Raw genomic sequence first — 18,201 nt, 5'->3', positions numbered from 1 at the left:
TATTTATAGGCTATTGGATGTCTGTGCGTACAACAAGTTTCCTTATCCACGAGAGTGAAAGGTGAAAGTAAAGAATGAGGAGGCTCATCTCTCATTCTCGCACTGTAGATGCTCTGTTTAACTGTTTCCTCTCTAGTGAAGCATTTAGTTTTTCCACTTACAAAGTCCACCATGTAATCTCTGAATGGTTTATTCTCAAAACACAAATATAACTCATTAAGAGAATAAGCTCAACCCTGTTAGACCATGCGCTGCGGCGAAAAGTGGATTTTTCTGTCCTAAAAATAGCAAAAGTGGATTCTGACACGCCCTTCATGCGTTTGCATACGTTTATTATAAATTAATAAATAAAGAAATAAATGCAAAGCTTTGAATAAATGTATAGTTTGTGACCGCTTATATTTTTTCAAACATCAGACTTCAAACTCGATAAATATATTTATATCTAGTATTTATTCATTTAAAAAAAAGTGTGTTACAAGAAAAGAAAAAACGTTTTTGTCAACCACTCATACACACATTAGACATCAAAAGGGATAACAGAATAATTAAAGAACTTGATTTTGTTTTTTAGAATTAATGAGATCTTCATAATTCAAAATTAGGAATTAGAATTTAAACTATTCTTGTTGGACAATCTATCTACTTAAATACTTAAAAAAATCAAAGTAAAGAACATAAAAAACTGGGATCTCTTAGTTTTATTTGTGTACAGATGAAGCCCAACATTTTACAAAGCCTTCAGAGTTTAGAATCATAATTTTTTTCGAGCCAGAAAGAGGCCATTTGCGTGCTGTACATGTTTCCTCATCAGTCTCTGTCATTCTTTTCATTTTCTCCCAAAGCTCAGACTCTGTGACCTTAGAGACTCGCAGGACGCCGATAAACACAGATGTGCGTGAAAGGACTCTGAGTCTCTTTTTGTTTTATTGGTCAAATAAGCATCCCATCTTTCAGACTGAACTCAACTATGCCAAAAAAAGACCAAGATAACAGATGTTTTCATATTTCTTTCAGATAGAAAAAAAAACATACACAGACATCAATTGTGTGCCTCCAAAAATGAATCCATCTGAATTGTTAAATGAGCTAAATGTAATATTTTTAATCCATTAGTAATCAGTATTGGGTGCAATTAGTTACATAGGAGCTACTAGTAACTGTAATTAAATTATTTTTTTGGTGATGAAGTGAAGGGATTACTTTTCATTTTTTAGTTTAATTACACTTACTTATACTTGCCTTAAATACTTACATAAATTCAACAACTATATATCAATTCATACAAGTAGAGCAATATATTTTTTGCAGAATATTTTTTTCAACTAAAGAACATATGTATTGATTGATTGATTGACTGCACAATTATTTTAAAAGTTTATTTGTGTAACAATTGCAGGTTAAGAAAACAATGAACTGTTTTAAAAATGTTTTAAAAGTGCAGTGAACTGGTGACCTTCACGGCCAATCACAGTCATTTCTGTTGAGCTCCGGGGAACACTACGGCAAATCAGTGGTGTTGCGTTCAACAGCGCTTAAATGTTAGCAGGAAATTGTTCTTTTTTTATTTCAGTACCCAAATTTTTATTTTGACAAGTCTAATATAGTGTAAGAATTGGTTTATTAACTTGAGTTTGATAAATGGCATCTAAAACGTGTGTTTGAGAATCATAACGTTAGCCAACTTTTGCCATTTCCCTTAACTTAGCTAAAAATGAGGTCTGATATCCATTTTTATTTTCACTTTTCTTATTATCGCCGTTTATTTATAGCACCGTTATTCCCATCACTGGAAATAAATGATACAAGATAAAATAAATATATAAGATAAATATACAAGAATTAGTTTTACAATCTTAAACCAATAGCTATTACATGAAATAAACAGGTTGGTTATTCATTCATTCATTTTCTTGTCGACTTAGTCCCTTTATTAATTTGGGGTCGCCACAGTGGAATGAACAGCCAACTTATCCAGCACATTTTTACACAGCGGATTCCCTTCCAGCCGCAACCCATCTCTGGGAAACATCCACACAAACATTCACTCACTCATACTCTATGGACAGTTTAGATTACCCAATTCACCTGTACCTCATGTCTTTGGACTGTGGGGGAAATCGGAGCACCCGTAGGAAACCCACACAAACACGTTAGTAAGTTATTCCTTAATCTTCATACATTAAAATGTGTTTTAAATGCAAAACACTTGGATTGGTGGAGCTCATTGTTATTCAACAATCGCAGCGCCAAGTTCATATGTTCAGGGTTATGGTAGGATAAGACCAATGTGTGGTCAGACAGATAAGACACACCTGAAGCTCTGGCAAAGTCTCAAAAACATATTCCAAAAAATGTGGGCATTTCAACATCCCCAGGTGTGCAAACACCCTTACAGAACAGACACGCAAACGCACACTCACACACACACGCACACACACACACACACACACACACACACTTTGAGCTGCCATCTGAGGCCAGTGGAACAGAAATAACATTCTTCAGCTATGGGAATACTAGGAATATTTAAAAACAGGTGCGGAAACCCTTTTGACTCACGAAAACCTCACGTAATTACAGACCTTCATGTACTTTAATTAATCCTCGGATCCCAAAAGCACAATTTCATTAAAATGCTAATTTGTGCAAACAAATTAAAGGCTGAATAAAATGTTAGATGCACTGGCAAAACAGGCAAGTCTCATACCCACTTTTCACTGTATGCTACTTTCATAGTTTGCAGTAAAAACAATACAGACTTAATGCAATACAGATGTAAAGCACATGGGAAAGGGTATAGAGTCAAGCAATAAAGTAGCTTTAGGAGACAAAAAAAAAAAAGTTGGAACCGTCAGTGCAAACACTTACTCATCAATTAAAATGATGAATGTCGAATGGGCTGAAAATGACCACATAAAATTTGCTGTCTGAATTATATCAACACCAACAATCCCATAAAAAAACAAACTAACAAACCTAGAAGGTGTTCATAAGACAAACCTTTATAATCATAACACAAGTCATGGCATGAAAATGAAGTAGATTTTACACATTTATGACAACTGCCATTAAGAGTCTGTAATTAATTAGCTCAGTTATGCCAATTTTGTACCCTTTCCCCTTGGCCCTTGAAACAGAGTGTGAAGCAGAAGGGCTTCAAAATTTACCCCTAACGCCAGATTCACAGGAGGCTTCAGCATCAACGCTTGACAAAGGCCGTGTCTGAAGTTGGTGCTGACACGATCGTCATAACAGCGTCAGCCAATGAAATTAGTCAGCCATCGGCTACAGTCTGAGCTGGGGTATTTGCATATAATGATCTGATTGGCTGATGCTTCTGTTAGCACATTGAAGCGGCTCCGACGAATCCACAATGCAGTTCGGCAATGGCTAACGTCACCAATTCAAAGTGAAGCGCTGACACTGACTCCCTGTGTGAATGGGGCGTAAGAAATGGGACACCACTACAACACCTGCACAAGTCATCATATGTCATCATGAGCTCTTACATCATATGAGATCAGACAATTGCGACTGCTATTCCAGTTGTGTTATTTTTAGGTATTTATCCACAGGAAATCACTGAAGGCAACGATATCCATGTTATCATAATGCTATAATGAGGCAATGAGATTGTACTGCGCATTTACACCGTGGCCCAATTCATCTCTGCAAACACACAAAACAACATTAACATTATAGCAAATACTGTAAAAAGGCATTCCCAGCCACTAGACTTCTCTGACAGGGTATTCCAGTGTCATCTAGTGACAGAATATTGTGGGACTACTATACAGGAGTTATTATTAGGGACTATAGATAGTAAAGTTTAGCGGTTTTTATTTTAGCCTTTTTTTTTAAAGCATGCCAATAAAACGTGAATGCCGTTATAAATATATTATTACATATGTTTGTTTGTTGTAAAAATTCATAATAATGACAAAAAAAAAACACTACTTTGTGCATCTCCTAACTTCCAAGAGCAGGCCGCTGTGGCTAGTGTATTCTAGGAAATCTTCTTAGCCCTTGGTTTCGAGTGTGGTCCTGAAAAATCTTACTTTGAAGGGGTATATAGCTTTTCTCTTAGCACTACGCCTTCAAGCTAAAGAGAATTGGGACACCCCTACCCCTTTACTTGGATATGCAAAAGGGGAAATGGGGCTAAGGGGTAGAATTGGGATTGGGCCTAAATGTGAAGGTTGACATTGTTTGAGATGTACTTGTTATGACAACTTGACAAAGAAATACATCATAAACGGCCTTTGTTACACCAACTTGACCATATAACTTGTCATAAATCTGTCATAAACATGATTGTCATAAGGCCATTTGAATTGTGTCAATGATATTTGTTTGTATATTTCTCAGTAAATGTGTCAATCGAGGGGAATAACAATTGTTTACCTTTAAAAAATTGATTACTGTAGTAAAAAAACATTTCTAGATTCAAGTACATTTCCTATTTCCATGTATTAAATAAATAAAAAACTTTTTAAAGTAAATGGCATAAATATATTTATTTTGTCTCCGTCAGTGACTCTGTTAAAATGAGTACATTGACTAATAGGTTCTGTCACTGTGTTTAATCCTTTCTGTGCATGACTGGTATAGTTAATGCCCTATACTGTAATGTGGTTTATATTGGTAGTTCATTTGGAAATAAAAATAGTGAAATGTTATGTGCTACATTTTTGCTGGAGGAAAAAGCTGTGATGATGAATTGAACGCGGAGTAAACTTGATTGCTCCTCCATGACATTGGGGTACAAGTAATACAAGTGTATCTAAAGCAAAGAACTGCAAACAAGCAGATATTATAAGTTTATCAACACACACACACACACACACATATATTGTTCTCTCGCTCTGCACAGCTGTGGTTTGCTGATCAAAGGAAAAACAAAAGAGTTAATCGCACAAGTTTTAGGGTGGCTGATTAGAATATAGGGGGCTATAACGTACACTATAAAATGCAGGGTTCCACACAATTCATTTATGTTATCCCAACATAAATTGTTTAGGTTAACTTAACACTTAAATTTATGTAGATTGAACATAAAAAAATAAAGTTGTCCCAATGAAATCGGTGTTGTTTCAGCTCATTTCAAATAAGTAGGTTGAACGAGCAAAAAAAATTTTTTTGAGTGTCATTTTATAACTGCGTTATTAATATTTAATGACATTTATTGACAAATTCATTTTGTACCACTGTATTAAAGGCCAAAACTTATAAATGATACTGTTATAATATTCATAACACAATTGTAATAGCCTTATGACAATCATGTTTATGACAGATTTATGACAAGTTATCTTGCCTTGGTAAGAAAGTTGTCATGACAAGTTATGATGTATTTGTGTGTCAACTTGTCATAACAAAGACATGTCAAACAATGTCACCCTTAAAATTACAAAACTGAGCTCATGACACTTAATGATAGTTGTCAAGCATGCATAAAATCTCTTTTATTTTCAAGACATGTCACATCATGACTATAAAGGTGTCATGACAGTCCTATGAACACCTCCTTCAAGTAAATTGTAATCTCTTTATCAGTAAAAAAAACAAAAAAACACTGCAAACACTTCATTATTAGTCTGAACGTCCAGACTTGGCATAATGAGTTAGTCTTTAAGAAATGTCTTTTACAGGGTGAAACAGCATGTTGCGATTGGCATTTGACATGCTGTGCTAATGCATTTCGTTGAGGGGCAAAATCAGGAAACACAAGCGCTGTGCAGAATTAAATGGAAACTATCTGCTGTCGAAGAGAGTGGCCGACGACGGAGCCAATGAAAACATGTATCTCTATCTCAGCTTGACTGAGAGACCACTGCTGTGGAAACCCGAGGAAACACAATAGCACTCTAAAATTCATTAAACGGTGATCTGTCACCATGGAATGGTGTGAAGTGCTCTGTGTTAGAAAGGGACGTCAGTCAAACACTTATAGCAATTGTTTTTACTTTTACTTTTTTTGAGAATTACGTTTTTACCTGAAGAGATAGCTCAGCCCAAAACAGACAATTTTTTCATTCACCCTTGTGATCTTACAAATCTACGACTGTCTTTGTTTCTGTTTTTAGTCATGCTGTTTAGTAGAAGTCAATAGGGTCCAAAACAAAACTGCATTCATCTGACTTCCAAACTCTATTCTGTTAGGACAAAATAAGCTATAAAGATTTTACTGTTTACGTCCCACAAAAAGATTTTTTATTAAATCATGAATAAAGACCGGAGTATAGTGAAGAACAGGGTTTCAGAATCTATTTTCACTCTAAAATTGTTAGTATATTTTAATGCTATAAGTTTTAAATTGTTCTTTTTATTAATAAATATTTTTGTTTATTTTCACTTAAATGTAATTTCTGTACAAATGTGTAAGGTTTGCTTGTGATTTGTGGTTTTTAATGTCTATACTGTTTAATAAAGTAAAAATTTTTAGTTTCCTTGCTTAACTTGCTATATATTGATATTTTTACAACAGTTCTGTCTGGTTCTTGAATATTATTGGTTGATAGCCATGCAAAATTCTGTCAGTAACGACTCTCGTTTGACAAATATTGCTGCTGTTGGAAAACACAATGAACTTTTGAGGCTTTTTTAATCGAGAATGTATTTGTTTAGATTGCAATTATACATTTTTTTATATTGATAGTGCCTATATTAAATTTTCTGAGACACCCATTAGCCTATCATGAGCAGACCAAAGTCGTCATCCATTCATAAGATGGCAACAGAGACTGCATAATAAGCCTTTAGAAGCTAAAACGGCATAATTTCTAACTACAGCTGATCATATCATTATTAAACTGGTGATTTTCTAAGTCCATCTCTCTCTTTTATATGTTGTAGTGCTGTATTTATACCATATAATTGTACTGTATTGCATGTGAGGTGAGACTTGCATATCAGGAATGTGTGCTGTGTTGGCAGATGTGTTCAGCATTTTTCTTCATCGCAAACACAACAGCAATCTGGTAGTGATTGCACTGCTTATTATGTGTCCTACCCCACCCTTAAACCTAAACCCAGCCTTCACAGGATGTCAAAAGACCCCATTAAGTATGATTTCTAAGCATTTTGAATGGCCAGGACATAAGGAATGATATAAGGACATGATGAATCCTCATAAAATACTTTGGTGTTGTAATACCTAGGTCATACCCATGCCATTATACAAATTTCTGTTTTTGTACACAAATACACATAGACAGAATTTCTTGAACATATACATGACAATTATTTTCAGTGTACTACACAATTCATTATGATTTATGATTTCATTATGACACAAACTACAGTATGCTGAGATTGTCGTTACTTTGTAAATAACATCAATGGAAATCTATATAGAGCAAGTCAACTGGAATTAAAGTGAAGCAAATCTAAATTTAAACTTGCTCAATGCAAAAAGGGATGTTGTCACTTCTGGTTCCCATCATATCTCATTCATTTTTATGCTCATTAAATGCATTCTCCCAGGCAAGCATGCATTTCAGCGTGCCTTCAGCTCAAGTGGAGGTAGCAGTGGCAGTGTTCCTCGGGATGCTCGCGACTTGGAAAAAACACACTGCTGTAGGATTGCATTTGCATAACTGGGTCATTAACTGTCAGCTGTTGTTCCGTCTCTGGGGGAAAACTGTCAGGAGGCGGACAAGCTTTCCTTTTGCTGCCTTGCAAAAGAGTGCAGGAGAGATAACTTCATTCTCAGTGAGGAAATAAAGGCTTTTTTGCTATTTCTGTTGTGACTGATAATGCACTAAGGGAAACCGGGGCTCGTTTTGTTACATAGAGAAGTTGTCACAGTAAATAGGTATAAACTTCTCAGCAACTAGAATGTTAAAGGAGAGTGTTAAAGGAATAGTGCACCATATACTTTTACAGGGCCCCTGAAGTGCTTTGAATAACACACAGTAATTCAATGTGTTTATTTAAATGGATGGTTCACCCCAAAAACAAAAATCTTTACCATTTACTATTAATTGTTTACTATTATAATGTCCATACTGTGATTAAAAAAAATAGTATGGAAGTCAATGACTGATTTTTTTCACCCAACATTCTTCAGAAAATGTTTTTTTTGTGTTCCACAGAAGAAAGAAACTCAAACAGTTTTAGAACAAGTGTACTGTGAGTAAATTCTAAGATTTTTTTTCTGAGTTGTTACAAACCCGATGTTAGTCTAGGGGATGGTGGGGTTTGACATTTATTTAATTAAAATATATTTATACAAACAGTGAATGAGTGCAAAAGAAAAACAAAGTAATTCCAAAAAAATGTGCTTTTATTTATAATTTCCAAAAGTGAACAAAAACAATGAATCATTTAAAAATAAAGAAAAAGTAAGTAGGCAAAAATATAGTATTTACAATATATACAACACGTAAAAAGATATTTGCAATAGTATCTGAATGCAGCCCTGATAATGCAAGCAGAGACCGCATATTTCAGAGATGCAATGATAGAAACTGTGAGGGGTAGGATTAGGGGTGGGGTTAGGTGAGCGCATTAAAAAGCATTAGATGCTGTTCAGATTGCACTGCACCAGGTCTGCATCCAGACCCCTCTCGTTATTTGTGTAAAAATTGAATGAATAAAAGAAAAGGTTGATCAGAAAATAAATAGTAAAAAAAAACTGATACTAGAAAAATCTACTTTTATAAAAAGACTAAATATTGTTTTATTTTATTTTCACGAAATATTCAATTTACTTAAAATGGAATGTATTAAATGTTTTATTATATGACAATATAATATAGTAGCAACATAATGGGAGAGAAAAATGCACTACTAAACTTTTGGACATCCTTGTTTACTTACATATTTGATACTGTACAGACTGATTGACAAAAATGATTTATATTCATTCAGTATATATACACACAGAAAAATCACATGGGAGAGAGTGATTGAGGAAACTGCATTTGTCATTGTCTCTATGTCAGTCAGTACTATACTGACACATTTCCAAACAGAGACAATGATGTGAAGTTATTCAAGTGCTTAGTAAGGAAGGTTTGGCTAATGTCAGTCTGTACATGCTGTTAAACAGCAGTAAAATGTCAGAGCTTGTCTGTTAAACACGTCGTCCAAAACAAGTAAAACTAAGACCTTTAAGTGTGTTTATTTTCATATGGATGAGTCCAATAATTCCAACTGCACATGTTTGGCATTAAAGGGATAGTTCACATAAAAATTAAAATTTAATTTTAATTTACTCATTCCCAGGCAAAAAAATTTAGGTCACTTTAATTGTTTTTTTTTTTTACTTTAGCAACTTTCATTGACATTTTTCTTCATAAAAGAAGATTTTTAGCTGAAACCGTGGTGCATTGAGTGTCAGGAAAACAAATACAGGGAAAATAAAATTAACATCAATGGCTTCCAATGATATATCAAGATCTTAAGAAACCAAATGTTCAGTCTGTGCTACAAATTAAACATTATTGACCCACCTTATTGCTTTCCACAGCCTCTGCAAGTCCCACATAGAAATATATACAGTTGAAGTCAGAATTATTACCCCACTTTGATTCTTTTTCTTTTTTTAAATATTTCCCAAATTATGTTTTACAGAGCAAGAAAATTTTCAGATTATGTCTGATAATATTTTTTCTTCTGGAGAAATTCTTATTGGTTTTATTTCGGCTAGAGTAAATGCAGCTTTTAATTTTTAAATGACCATTTTAAGGTCAAAATTATTAGCCCCTTTAAATATATATTTTTCGATAGTCTACAGAAGAGCTGTATAGAAGTGTCTTGAAAAATATCTAGAAAAATATTATTTACTGTCATCATGGCAAAGATAAAATAAATCAGTTATTAGAAATGAGTTATTAAAACTATTATGATTAGAAATTTGATGAAAAAAAAATCTCTCTGCTAAACAGAAATTGGAGAAAAAATTAACAGAGGGCTAATAATTCAGGGGGGCTAATAATTCTGACTTCAACTGAATATGGAAATACATGCAAATTACATATATGACATACAATATACATATCTCACATATATAAAAAAAACATATATTTCGAAATATTGCAAAAGAGCCTCTTTCATATATTTATTTTTTAACTATTGAGATACGAAATATATTAAGCTGTACATTTATTAGCTTTATTTTTAAATTTGTGTTGATTTATGATCATATAATATATATAACAATATATTTAAACTTATGTACATTTATGTAAGGCCAATTGTGGGAAAAAAATATGTAAGTGGATGCCCTTCCAGCTGCAACCCAGTACTGGAAAACATTCATACACACTCATTTACACACATACACTACGGACAATTTAGTTTATTCAATTCACCTATATGGCATGTCTTTGGACTTTGGGGAAAACCGGAACACCCAAAGGAAACCCATGTGAACACGGGGAGAACATGCAAACTCCACATTGAAATCCCAACTGACCCCGCCGGGTCGGGACTCAAACCAGCGACCTTCAGGTGACAGTGCTAACCACTGAGCCACTGTGTTTCCCTATTTTATATATGTAAAATTCAAATATAAATTTGAAATATATGAAATCAGCACATATTTCCATGTACTATACTGTAGTTCTATATTGGGTGCATCTATTGAACTGTTCAAATGATTAGTAACAGAAAACCACACCTGGCCTGGATGACATCTTTTGCATAACAAATATGTGCCAAATAAATGAAATGGGCATCATTCCTATCGCATGTTTCCAGATGTGATGGAGCAACATACAGTATACATTTCATCTCCATCCATCTTCAAAGGTCTGTGATCCTTTCTAAAATTAAGGAAACTGTTGCACAAATTGATGTTAATGGGATGATTCTGAAAAATCTTGATAGCGAGACTTGACAGTTTTCCAGTTCGCCATCAGCTTTGACAACAAAATCACTCTGATTTATTACAGCGTGTCAATGTTTAGCGGAACCGATTTTGCTGGAATGAAAAGCATCAGAAGGCAAGCAAACCACCGTGGGATTTCAGGTCAAAGACTACGGTATCAAAGCTTTTCGGTTCAGTGCAATTAAGTTAGTTAACTTTAGAAAAATTTGCAACCTGCTTATGAGTGTTCACAGGAAATCTTACGAATTCCCGGAATCCAAATTGGACCATATGTTTAGTCTGTAGTCATTATATAATAAAAAAAATATGATTGTTATTTAAACACAGGCACAACCATACACACATTTTACCCAAGTACACGCATTGCTATTTGGTAAGTTATTACAAATTCATATTAAATATTCATATTCTCTTTGTCTGTCTTTTTTATTATAATTGATGTGTCCAGTGTTATTTTAGACTTTTTTAGACCTCCCCTATAATTTTTGGGACAAGCTATTGTCCACAATAGCTTATTTTATGAGAATATCAGTAATACAGTTTTGAATAATACTGTGATGAGAAAGGAATTTTTAAGTTTAGAACAATTCTATAAATTTATTTTTATTTCAGTTTAATTTCAATATAACTAAAACAGTTTTTTTTAATTATCTTGTTGCGTTTTTATCAATTTTGTTTTCATATTGTCACGATCAGGGGGTGGGAAAAGAAGCGAGGACTCAAAAGCAGACAAAAAAATGGGCTTATTAATTATAAAATAAAAAAAAAAGTAACAAAAACTACCCCGAGGGGGAAAACATAACTAAGACACAAATAAACTGCACTGGGCAGGGCTGACACACTAAAGCATACAATGTAAACATCAAGCCACATGCTTTAAACAACACTAGCAGCGATACGATAAATGAAAAAACTACCGTGCACTCACACGTAGACATGGGACGATAACCGTTTTCAAGGTATACCGCAGTTTGAAAAAGTTTTTAAAACCGCCAAAATTTTCTGTAATAGCGTTCCTAAGGTATGTGTAACCTTAGTTTTTTTTTTTTTCGGACAATAGTATCTCTTGTATGTCACGATCACCAACGATCTAAAACACAGATCGCTGGAAAACACTCACAAGTGCTAATGTACTACAGATTTGCCATTTCATGAACTACAACTCCATACATGCACTCCGCTCACGCACACGTGTTCCTGATCCTAAATAATTGCACATAGACCACCGGAGGATTGTCAAGGACTGATAACAAACACGATTTAAGCTGCATGCACAGACACCTCGGGACTTAGCCTTGCTATATTGTAACGTTTTCATGTCTGAGTATTTTCCTGTCTAGTCTTTCAAGTTCTCGCCTTTGTTCTTCCGTGTATTGATCCTTAGCCACATACCTGACCTGCCATATGCTCGAATGGCTGGCACAAATTGAGCGTTTTGTGCGTTTGACACGCGTTTTGCGCGAATTGCTTGAGTTCGAAAGTCTGAACTTCAGCCGACATTCGCGCCGCGTTAACCAATCAGGAGCTTGCTCTTGTGGGGGCGTGATTGTGACGTACACATGTTGTTGGGAGTCCCGGGAGAAATCCTCCAGCCGACACCGACAAAAAGTTCAACAAACTGGGCTGGGCTTAGTCAGAAGCACCGCTGAAAGCCTCCATCATCCAGGTTAAGTTTCTGGAGGAGTTGATGAACTCACAGAGCTGGATGCACCTCTGAAATGATCTAGTGGACTGAGACACGGCCCTAAATGTATCGACGCTCTTTTTCAGCCTTCATAAAGCACATAAACAGTTATTTTCTCAATAAAATCCATGTTAGTCATTTAGCTATGAGGCTAGAGTCACCAGGCAGACAGAAGCCCTGCCCATCATGCGAATCCGCATCTGTTCTAAAGTGAATTTGACGCACGAATGAAGCGGATTTGACGGGCGAGTGAACTCAAATGTTCACGCGGATATTTATGCACAAATAGCAAGATTTATCCGTGCGCTCCGTGTCTGGTGTGAACGCAGCATAATCCTTCATTCAATCATCACTATGCTGTCAGCCGTGCAAGCGACAGCTATATGTAATATTTAACACAGCTCATAAAAATACCGTTATTGCTATCAAGATGATTTGCAAATAATGTTATCAATATAAATGTGGGGCAGGGCAATGGATCGCGATGCCGGCTCAGCATCGTGAAGTTTGTTGGCCATTGATGTTGATGGCATCATCTATTTGTACAACCCAATTAATTAAATTTTTTTAAACCAGCTATTTTAATGAAACCAGCAAATAAAAAAGGCACCAAAGCAGATACCTTAAACCAATTCCTCCTTTTTACTCTTCAGTTTAACACCATGTAAACGGAAAATAGAGAATTAACTGTAGAACACATTAACAAAACATACAATTATGTCAAATAAAATAGAGCAAAATTCACATGTGCACCTAAAAGGATTAATTCTCACCTCCAAAAAAATAAAAAAATAGAAATTGTCATGCAACTCCCTGCTCAAAGCGCTTTTCAAAACAAATGTCAGCCTTTCCTCTGGAAATAATGACTCATTTAATTCTAGCTGTGAGCTGGTTTTTATATTCTTTTACTCAACTCCCGTATTTTAATCAGTTATTCTTGCACACCGCGCACCTCTCAGCATTCTCCACCTTCAGGCTGTATATTCATATAAATGACTCTGCAAACTGAATAGCAATTACCTTAATATGAAATAAATAATTTAACAAACCTCTACTCACTGAAAGCAGAGACAAGTATGTTGAATATTAAGGAGCTTTTAGTTCCAGTAGTAGTGTGTTTCAAGAGCACTCAAGGCATTTATATCCTGACACATACAACAACAAATCATCATAAAGTCTGCTGCTTCACTTAGGAGTAGGAAATTGATGCTATATACTGGCACAACAAAAAAATTGGTAACACTACAATAAGGTTGTATTAGTTAATGTTAGTTAATGCATAAACTAACATGAACACACAATGAACAATGCATTTGTTACAGTATTTCTTCATGCTAGTTAACATTAGATAATGGAAATAATGTTGTTCATTGTTAGTTCATGTTAACTCACGATGCATTAACTATTGTTAACAAGCACGAATTTGGATGTTAATACTGCATTACTAAATGCTGAACTATGATTATTAAATGATGTACAAGTATTGTTCATAATTAGTTAATGTAAGTAAATACATTAACTAATGTATCCTTATTGTAAAGTGTCACAAATAAATTATTATAATAAAGCTTAAAAATGAATATATGCTTTGTTAATTTTCCCATGAAGTTATGAATGTTCTAGGAAGGTTTAAAAACAGCCATTGTATGAGGGAACATTTTGTAACTCATAGTTGCTTTTGAATATAGATCAAAGGGCTTATTTTTAAACTGTCAAATAGGTGTAAAAATGTTAAATAAGTTTAAAAAGCCCCTATTATGTATTATAAAATGTCATATTTTGGTTTTGGGGTCTAAAACAACAGGCTGATTTGCATGCAATGTATAAACATAATGTGTCTTATAATATGCAATTATTTTAACAAATTATCCCAATGACTCCCATATGATTTGTTTAATGATTATTTTTTCCAAACCCCTCCTTTGCATTTGAAGGAAAAGCAGGTTCAAGTTTTTCTGGGTCAGGCGCCTCTCACGGGCAATGTTTTGTATCGATATCAAAATAAAATGGTTAATGATTTGAAACCAAGATGTATATGGTTGACAATGAGTCAACTTTTTTGAGATGAAATAGCTTTAAACATAGGCAGCACAGTGGCTCGGTGGTATAGGCACACAGCAAGTGTCTGCTGGTTCGAGTTCTGGCTGGGCCAGTTAGCATTTCTGTGAGGAGTTTGCATTTTCTCCCCTTGTTAGTGTGGGTTTCCTCCGCGTGCTCCTGATTCCCCCACAGTCCAAAGACATGAATGGGCTAAATGCACAGCTAGTGTTTTTCAGCCAATGGTGAACTTCCGTTGAAAGCTTTATGTGACTATGTTCAATTTCATAAGGTTTCTTTTACAGCATCGATGTTGTTAAGTAATTCAAATTTAATCATATAAATAGACTTAACCATCCATTTGGTTGTTAAAGCATAAAAAAAAAACAAAAAAAAACGAAAGACGAGTTAAACACATGAGCTGTTATTAGCGGCAGGCTAGAGCAGAAATTCCATTGAAAATACTGGGATAAAATTAATTTCCATATTTTAAAGACATGGGCAGAAGAATATAATTTAAAGCAGTGCTTCTTGTTTGGTCTCATACCCACTTTATATCTTATCTCACCCAGACAGTGAAGATCACCGTTTTTTTTTTTTAAAGAAATCAGATCTTAAACGCAGCGATTTTGTATGGGATGACAAATCAGTGTTGCCAGATTTTCCTGCCCAATTGGACAGTTTTGAATTTGATTGTGTGGGTAAATAATGCCATTAAGAAAGGTTGACAAAAATTGTGCAGTTTTAAAAGTAAATTTTTAATGCAACTTATCAACAAAACATAACTGTTTTCTCCTACTCCTTTCAGTTAGTAGTGCATCACGCAGTGCCTGCAGTAAAACTCACAACAGTTTATCAGGACACTTTTATCAGTGCCTCTTACACAGACTTTACTTGGGCGGGCCACTCAGGTATATTAACGGCTGCCCAAGTATATTTAGTGTTTTTTGTTTACTATTATTATCATCCTTTTACACTTTTTTGTATCCGCCCAATATAATCCCAATATGATCATATTTTTATGATCTCAAAGCATTTTTTATGAGCAAAGAGCTTTTTATTTTTTTAAATAAACAGAGTATACAATATAAGCCTATATATACAACATATACAACAACATATGTGCAATATATACAACAACAAATAGCCAAAATAACTATCTTTAACACTGAAGACCATTACAACTAAAAAGAAAAGAAACACAGTGGTATAAAAAACTTAGTGAAAAGGCAAAAATTAATTATTTAACTGGAAAAAAGAGCTGCAGACAAAGTTTTTTAGAGCTTTTTTTGTTATGAGACAATTGGATCAATGACGGGTATTGTTTAAATTCGTTCATAAAAAAACTTTTTTGGAGTTTGAAAATTTCACTATTTCAGAGCTGAATATGAGTCCTGTTCTCTTGATAACTTTAGCTGCTCATCAGGTCCCTATGAATGACCTAAAGTGGGCATACATGCAAATGCAATAAAATGCAATTTGTTTTGTTTGGTTTTCTGATTGGCCCATTGTGGAACTTACATGAAAACGAGGAAATAGTTGTCTGAGGCCCTGTTTACACTAGTGCGTTTTAGTTTTAAAACGGTGTTTAGAATGAAAATGATCCGTGTCCACACTAGCAATTCACCCAGCGTTTCTGAACAACTCTCCGTCTACACCAAAACACTGAAAACGCACATCACGTGACCACACACACACTCTCTGGCATGCACTGCAGCCTATCTTCCCAGATGAGAGCTGTGCTCGTCGGACTGTGAAGTTCCTTCATGTTTTTACTATATTGTTAAGAAAATTAAAAACAACGTAGCCAGGATGATGTGAATAAGGTTATAAAGTACACTGTTCCCTTTGAAGATTTACCTGACATGTCTTCGGGAGTCTGTTTTCCATATTAAACTTGCGAAGTCTGAACTTACAAGGAGTGGATGCAGGACTGAACTGTGTGTAGGCTACTTAATATTGAGGAAAAGCCCCAATCAGAGAGGCTAATGCCAGCAGCTCCGCCTCCATTTTCAGATGTTTCCGTTTTCCCCCATCCACCCTGAGTCAGTGCAGCAGCGTTTAAGGATGAAAATGACCTCTTCAGCGTTTCCAAAATGCTCAGTTTTCGGCGCTTAAAAACTTCGGCGTAGTGTGGAAGGATGGCGTAACCGTAGCAAAACATATGCGTTTTCAAACCAAAACACATAAGTGCAAAAGAGGCCTGAGGCTCAAAGTTGGCCCATTTCCATATACTGATATTTTATTATTCTACTATGCCTTGGTATATCTAAATTTTCATATAGGGCACCTTCAGGTTATCAATATGAATCCTTATGTACAAATCTGTACCTTTTGAAAAGGTTCTGCCCCAGTGACAGCATGTGTACATTTGTTTCTGATAGTAAGGGTTAATAATAACAGATATTGAACAGTTGAATTATAATGTGACCACTACAAGCTGCAGAGTAGTTGTTTGTTCTTAACTTTATAAAAGAACATCCGCCATAGTTCTGAAAGCAATCTTTTTAAACTGGGATGAAATAATTAGACTTAGTACATGTTAGCAGATTTTCTTCAGATGTTATGCTCTGTCATCCTCTCCAAATAAAACATCCAGAGATTGTAAGTAAATATTTACTGACAGCTCAGCAGCAAATGAGATTCAGTGCATTCAGGATATTTTCAATCTCCAAAAACATTCAAATAAACTTTAAAGCCATGCTGTATCTGTTTAAGAGGCTCTTGATATTTATCAAAGTTTGCCAAAAAATGCAAGCTATGCAAATACATGAGGAATGAGTAAAACTGTGGGCTGTTGCGTTTAGCAAGTGGCGTCCACATGTTTCAGCCGTTGTCAATAGTGATCTGCTAATGTGCCCTGCATGTGTGAAACTCAAGTATTTGGCCTAATGGGGAGGTCTTGGGTGTTAAGCTACACAGATGTATGTTCAGAGGGTCATTTAGTGGATGTAGTATTAGCTGAAGTGATTTAAGTGACTGGCATTCCTGCCATTTACAATTTTGCGACTTCTAAGAAACAAGGACTGTGTATAATTAAAAGGGAAACTTTAGTTCAAGTTGTAAACACATGTGCATGGACTAGTTATGGGAACTTGAGAAGACAGAGCTTTATAATAATAACAAAAAGAAAAAACATAAATAATGAAATGTTTATGAAATACTGAAAAGCTTTTGAATACAAGCTTTACCAAACAAGGAGATCCTTATTGTTTGTCAGGATCTACATTAATATATATAAATACAGTGCAATATATTACATTTACTTAATGAATTAATTATTCATCAGAGGTGGCCACAGCGGAATAAACCACCAACTTACCATCATATATTTTGTGCAGCGGATGCCCTTCCATGCTGCAACCTAGTCCTGGAAAACATCCATACACACTCATTCATTCACACACACACACACACACACACACACACACACACACACACACACACACACACACACACACACACACAACGGAAAAATTAGTTTAATTAATTCACCTATACCATCTTTGTACTGTGGGGGAAACCGGTGCACCCGTAGGAAACCCACGCAAACATGGGGAGAACATGCAAACTCCACACAAAAAATGGCAACTGATCCAGCCAGGGCTCGAACCAACGAACTTCTTGCTGTGAGGCGGTC

At 35.1% G+C, this 18,201-nt stretch overlaps 1 long non-coding RNA gene across 1 annotated transcript in view; it reads left to right on the top strand.

Annotated features, from left to right (window-relative positions):
• The window catches only part of LOC147839662 (uncharacterized), an 81,602-nt gene that overhangs the window by 51,214 nt on the left and 12,187 nt on the right, over window positions 1-18,201 (top strand). The window lies entirely within an intron of this gene.

The sequence above is a fragment of the Danio rerio genome, chromosome 18, assembly GCF_052040795.2.
Source record: "Danio rerio strain M-AB ecotype USA chromosome 18, GRCz13ab, whole genome shotgun sequence".
In the NCBI taxonomy this organism is placed as follows: domain Eukaryota; kingdom Metazoa; phylum Chordata; class Actinopteri; order Cypriniformes; family Danionidae; genus Danio; species Danio rerio.
This window is presented reverse-complemented; position numbering and strand designations above follow the sequence as displayed.